Below are 7067 nucleotides of genomic sequence, written 5' to 3' on the forward strand. Positions count from 1 at the left end.
CACTGCAAGCACACATAGATAAATTGACACACAATGACAGTGATAGATTCTGCTTTGGATATCAACTCATATTTTATAGTAAATAAAATATAGTAAGTATATTAATAAATGATAATAAAAAGCCAAGCCAACAATTGAAACCATTAATTATGAAAACACTGACTATCAGTTTGAAGATTGGTGGGAACCAGGATATCTTTTTCTTTAAGTTGTACATGTGGGAAACATTCCAGCAAAGACACGCCTTATCTTTTGGAAAACGCTGCTAAAAAACATGTTGAAACTTGAAGATTCAAAGTGCACTTGAACTGAAGCAGATGTGGAAAAAGAATGAACCAGAATCCCCTGTAGGCAGAGGGAGAATGATAAACACATGATGCCGAGCAAGAAGTAAAGAGACCTGAAAGCAGGACATATCTGAAACAGAACTTCAGTCATTTTCTTACATATTGAGATTACAATTAAATGTTTGACAGTTTTAATAAGATACTTTGATTCTCTTCTGACGATTTTCAGGAGAACGTTAGTTTAAAGTCTGCTACTGTATGTTATCACTCTCCATTAATTAATTAATTAATTAACCAAAAGCTGATATAAATGGTTTAACACAGACAATTTGATGAATAAAGATAGCCACTTTAATTCCTCAAGTTAAGAACTGACTTCAGGTATACCTCAATATCCGACTTGTCCAGACTTCTTAAGAAGCGAAAATGGTGTGAACCCGGCATGGGTGTTGAGTTGCTCTAATGCAAGATCCACTCCCTTCTTGTAGTAATCAGTTAGCCCATTGTAAGAATCCTGGGCCCCGACAGAACACATCACGGCTCCAGCACAAATCAGCAACAGCAACCCAGCAGCCATCTTACTCCGAGTGTGTGAGGACGGCAGCTCGGCTCAGAGAGTGAACTCCCTCCTCTCTCTGCGGGATCAATACACGCATCAAAAACAAGTCCTATTATGGCTGTATGAGTAAGAAGTGAAACCAAACAAACTGGGCATCAACAGGCCTACTGCACAGACTGTTTACTTCTTATCTGCAAGTTCCAGTAACTCACCCAGGGGACACGGATTAAAGCTCGTCTTAACAAAACACTTTCTCAATAGGGGGTTTACACAGAAGAAACTGCTCGCCAGAAGTGGAATTGCACTCAAATTCCAAAACATTCTTACAGTGGAGCACTGGATTAGTAATCCAATTCCTGGAAGCAACCCCAATATGCCATGAAAAACGTTCGGCCCCGGGACAAAAATAAAGGTCAGAGGTGATCACTGGGTGAATGCTCTCTTGTTTCTGCCTCATCTGCTCCCTTGTTGCAGGGAAGGCAGTAGGAACAAGAAAGTAGTACACTTATAAGAAATGGGGTTTTTCTTGTAAAATACTTGAGGGGTTGGTTAATGAAATTGTTTGTTCCTAAATGAAATTGCCTAAGCAGTGAGTACAATTTTTTTTTAAAACACACGATCAGAGTTCTTATGGTGCATTTTTCTTTGCTGTTGTGGCTTGTGGAGGGGGAGCTAGTTTGACCTACTTTGTATACAATTCAGTAGTTTACCAGTGGTTCCCAATCTAGGGGCCAGGCCCCTCTAAAGGGTCACAGGATGAAACTGAGGTGGTATGACATGCCCCATCTCCTGTGAGAATGAATGGTTAGTCATTTTCCAGGATTTGTTAACAACAAAAAAGGTAAATATTGCCAGCGTTCTCCTTTAAGAAAACTTACTTAGTCAAATTAGGTCAAAGTACAAGTAGTCCATACTAATAGTGTACACATTGAATAACCCTTCATTTGTTACAAATTAAACTTTATTGAGAGCTTGTTAAACAAATTCTACATTCAACTTTTTTGTATAGAGATACAATATAGATAGACATTTCTGAAGATACAACAATCTCTTGTGAATGTATGAAAAAATTACTACATACTACAGAAATAAAACTTAAGAGGTTGTGAGTGCATTGACAACATGTCATAATCTGCTTTAATACTAAAATTAGCCTTTAAAAGCACAAATAAACCCCTGAAAGGTGTCAAATGAGTCATCCAAGTCTTCACTCTGTTCCCTTTGATGTAAGCAGAGTCGGGGCTCCACTACTGTAACCCATTGCGTTGCAGTAATCTGCTCTGTCCGCCTTCATCTCCTGTCATTCAGAACAAAAAGGTGAATTAAAAAAAGTCAGAAAACAAATTCAACAAGTTATATTCAGTGTTTGCAGTGTGGTCATTTAAAAAAGTGACCTCGCAGTGAACAGACTAACCTCTGTAAGGGCCGGTTTGTGGACACAGTGAACATACGGTTTGGGCTCCTGTTCAATTTCTTCTCCAAATGTTTGTAACAGACGGCACAGTCTATCAGTGGCTGCATGAATGCACACAAACAAAACCGCACAGAGTTAGAGCAGGCAGTCATCCTCAAATTCCACGTTTCTTTACTTACTTTACTTCAGTAAATCAGACAAAACTTACTCTGTCGTTTCTGAACTGACAAGCTGTGGAGTCAACCGTCCCTTTTTGACACTTGGTGGCTTTTAGGTAGAAGTGGTGGTAGATGTAAGCTACGTCAAAACCAGGCTGAAGAGAAAGAGGAGGATTACATCCAAGCATTTCTCCTCCACACTAAGGTTTTTTTTCCTGATAAAATCCCTACATTCATTGATAATTGGTGCTTCTACTGAGGGTTTTGCTAACAGCAAATCACAAGAAATCCCTCAAAAAACAGCCACGTAACACACGCCAAACACTCACTCTGAAAAGCAGAAATACTGTACCTGAATGTCTGACTTTGTGATACTTTTGAGAAAGAGAAAATGGTGCTGAATTCCAGCATGAGAGTTGAGCTTCTCCAGGGCCAGATCCACTCCTTTCCTGTAGGTTTCAGGAAGTTTGTTGTAGGCCTCCTGTGCATTAGAGGAGAAGAACAAAGCTCCGATGCTTAAGAGCAGCAGCAATAACGCAGCCATCTTTTTCCCTGTGTCTGTAACAAGGGCGAGGGGATAGTGCAACAGCCCACGCCCACCCACTGTGTTGTTTTCCTGAAGAGGAAAGAACATCCAGCCCTCTTTGTCCTGGGAGAAAACAGTCTGGAAACACAACCCATTACTTCTTTTTACATGCCTTGACTGTCTGTATTTAATGTTAATGTACAGCAGATTCCAACTTGAGATTTTATTTTAGTATGGAGGCCGTAAGAGCTCAAACACCGCTTACTTAGAAAACACATGCAAAAAGACAAAACAAAAGTGAAAAAAAAACATCCTCAACAATTTGACAACATGTGCAGTTCTTCTTTACTGACTGCCTTTATCCCTTAAATTAAGCTGAAAAAGGTTTTTTAAAAAGACTGTTCTTACAAATAGAAACTGCCCTGCATGAACGGGTGATGTTAGGGGCCCCTGGGGCAATACAGATAGAGACACGCCCCCCCATCCCACACACCAACCCTGTCTTTCCTACAAAATTACATTCCCAAACTACTATTATGTTTGAGGGCAACATTTTCTCCCAGATTACTTTTTTTTCAACATGTCCCAGTCCCGGCGACCAGTGGACATTAAAACGGTTTTGAACAATTGAAACAATTAAAGTTTTAAACATGTGGTTAACAGTGTGAATTGAAACTAAACTACTTGGTTAGGGTTAGGAAAACATCCTCATGGGTTAATATAGTTACATAACTTCAGTTTGTAAATTTGTCACGTGTAACATACCGGTACTTAACTTACGTCCGTCATTTTGAAATAATTCAACGTAACGTTTGGTTTCACACAGGACATTAACAGCGGTCCAACAGTGAGTGGATCCCCGTTTGTTTGACCCACCATCCAACCACACCTTCTCCATATGGGAAATTCTTTTAGAAAGGAGGAGCAAATCTTTCCTTCGAAAAGTAATTGAGAATGCAGTTTAATTGTCATATCATCCTATTACCATATGTTATTGCCAAAAAGTGACTTTTATGAACTCACAATGACCTTGACCTTTGACCCGCAAAATCTAATCAGTTCTACCCTAAATTGAAGTGGCAGTTTGAGCAAAAATTGAAGAAATTCCCTTAAGACGTTCGTGAGACATTGCGTACTCAAGAATGGTACGGACCGACGGACGGCATAAAAACACAACAGAACATCCAGGATAAATAGAAAATAACTTTTATTTGTCATCAATATTTCAACCTTTAATGTACAAGGGAACATCAGCAATAGCCTCTCGGACTTTGTATTGCTTTTGAAATGAAACGACGTATTGAATCCGCATTTTACAACGTTGACAGACACAGACCAGCTTCACTTCATCCACAGGCACAAACATAAAACTGACACTGCCGACTTCCTTCAATGTGCATGGCCATGATGCAGCCAAATGTGTGTGTGTACATTTATATAAAAAAAAAAAAAGAAAAATGGTTTTGTGATGTGACAAATAATACATCTTCAAAAACAGCAATAATGCCTTATATTTTGCGACAGATAAATAACGTAAAGATGTTTAATTTATGAGCGTCTTAAAAGTGCAAACTATTGTAACACGTGTGTTGTCCTGACAAACACAACTGAGTTGTAGCGGATCACTTCATGGTCCCACAGGCACTTGAGATGTTGTGCACCATTTTGTCACCAAACAGGCACAAGATCACAATGACAGTCAGGCTGGGAAAGTTCAGAGGGAGAAGTAGTGTCTCAAATACACACACTTGAGAGGAACAGAGGACTGACAATTTAAGTTCATTCACACGGTCAAAGATTTAACCAATCCATGTCACACCGACCCAACATGACATAAAACAAAAACAACATACTGTATGTATATTTTCAAAAGCAGTCACTCTCAGTAATGCGTGAATATTGAGATTGTCCATACAAATTTGGTCGACCAGGCAAGTTCACAACATGAGCGTGAATGAAATGTTTAAATTAGTCCCCCCCCCAAAAAGCTAAATTATGATAACACAAGGAATGTTAGGCTATGAAATGTCAATTATGCTGAAACTTCTTCAAGAAACATTGCTAGGAGATGTGAGATGACTGAACTGCAGCTTATTCTTCTGATCACTAAATACGAGACATTTGGCACTTGGACAGAGGAACCAATAAATTACTGGGATTCCAATAAACACACCAAGTGATACAAACTCTACACGATAACATTCTGCCCTAAACATGTGCGTGGCAACGATTAAGAGTATATATTATGCCACCGTGTTAATTTTCTGTTATGATTAGAAACATGATGCCACGCCATTAGTGTAAAGATAAATTATAATTTCTAGTACAGTTTTTTATGTTTTGTTATGCCATCGTTACAGTCCTGCTAGAGCTCCCACGGCCGGTGAGTTAAAAGACAAGCTAAAATAAAAATTAATTAAATTATTGATATTAAGGGAATTAAAAAGGACTCTAAAACATAAAATGATTACATGTACATAAATACAGTCATTGTTCAGTCTTAAAAAAGTGCTATGAGCTTCAGGAGGCAGTTAAAGTGATCAGCTGTCTAAAATGAGACAGAATGTGGAAAAAAACTCGGTATACTTTTTAATTTATAAGGCTCTAGGTGAGTTTATAAATGACAAAAGTGACCAACTTGAACAGCGGTAACTCAGCGTGCTAATATAAAAGAATGTACCCCATATTTCCTCCACATATTCAATGTGAATCAGAGCAACCTTTCAGGGATAAAAATGAATTAGTCTTGCAAATCTATCTACTGTAATCACATTTAATTTGGGCTTGAGATCACATCAATTGATTTGGATTCTCCTGTCCCCTGAAATATATTTAAAAAAGTAAATCATGAGTGAACACACTCTGTTAACTATTGATTTCCTCAGTTAGATTAAAATATTTAGTGATGTAAACCGGCAAAAAAAAGTCCCAAACAATCTGATAAAAAGCTACCTAAATAGTTAAGTTGGACCAAAGTAACAACCAATCACACCTTCAACATGTTGTACGTTCATGTCTCAGTGATAATAAAGAGGGGTGCACAGTGATTTGGCATCAACTCATGATTGTTTCAAGTTTAAAGGACTATGGATCTCATTGGCTGGTAGCGTGATTGACACATTTTGGGTGTCCAATAAGAGGAGTTAAGTGGTGATATGAGGCCTTGTTGCAAGTTACACAGGCATGTGCATCTCTGAGTATCATCGTGACACTCACGTTCGTCAAACTTCGGCTCCGCTTCGTCCGCATCCAGCTGGAAGAGCAAGAAGACAGGTCAGGATTAATCATTGTAAACATGCATAAAGCTTCAGCAGATTCTCTCATTTGACATTATATATGAACAAAAATCTTAAAAGAGAAAAGTTACTCTAATATGAGGCATCATTGTTAGGTATAAGTACTAGTCAATTCTCTAATGTTTGGTTTGCTAAATAAAAAACCTCAAAACATTTCCCAGGATGCCTTAGATATACTAAGCCATTTTGATGCCACAATCATGGTAGTTGCATTAAAGAAATCTCCATGTGACACCAGGTTGTGCACACTTAACAAAGAATACAAGAAAATCAAAAAACTACTGATGTATTTAAATGTTTTTGATATAGTCAAATTATGACAATTTGTGTGTGTTTATTATCAAAACCAGTGAACAACAATCAGACATCCCAGCTTTAACAGAAAAAAATGATTCTGCAACTTATCAATGTCAGTGCCAATCATAGATTTTAACTTGAACTCCCCTAGTGATAAAAACTCAATTTTAAAAAATATTGCATTTAATCTTTTGGGTCTATAAAATTCCAACAACGATTCTAATATCACATTGTTGCAGCCGATGAGTGATGTAGCGGTGCAGGTGTACTATGCAGTGTATTGCGCCCCCTGTGGTCAACTTACACAGGCCATCTCTCTCTGGTGGTGAAGATGCGGCGCAGCAGGAACATCTTGACTGGTATGGTGAGGAGGGGACGAAGGGGAAAGCCAGTGACGCTGGTGTCGACATTACAGCCCACACAGAGCCGCCAAACACACCACCTGGATGCAGGTGAACAGATGCATCCGCAGCGTGCGAACCGGAAGGACACCAACATCAAAAGACCAAATCAATGATGAAGATTAATGT

At 38.7% G+C, this 7067-nt stretch overlaps 1 long non-coding RNA gene and 1 pseudogene across 1 annotated transcript in view; one reads left to right on the top strand and one right to left on the bottom strand.

The window, feature by feature from the left end:
* The window catches only part of LOC116674948 (uncharacterized), an 11110-nt gene extending 5313 nt beyond the window's left edge, over positions 1-5797 (top strand). The window contains exons 2-3 of the long non-coding RNA XR_004328258.1: positions 5503-5509; positions 5786-5797. This is a non-coding gene — a long non-coding RNA (uncharacterized LOC116674948). The remainder of the gene's footprint in view (positions 1-5502; positions 5510-5785) is intronic.
* LOC116674944 (uncharacterized) lies at positions 1946-6208 on the bottom strand (annotated as a pseudogene).
* Positions 6209-7067: the final 859 nt, after the last annotated feature.

This window comes from Etheostoma spectabile, unplaced genomic scaffold (genome assembly GCF_008692095.1).
Source record: "Etheostoma spectabile isolate EspeVRDwgs_2016 unplaced genomic scaffold, UIUC_Espe_1.0 scaffold00001310, whole genome shotgun sequence".
Lineage (NCBI taxonomy): Eukaryota > Metazoa > Chordata > Actinopteri > Perciformes > Percidae > Etheostoma > Etheostoma spectabile.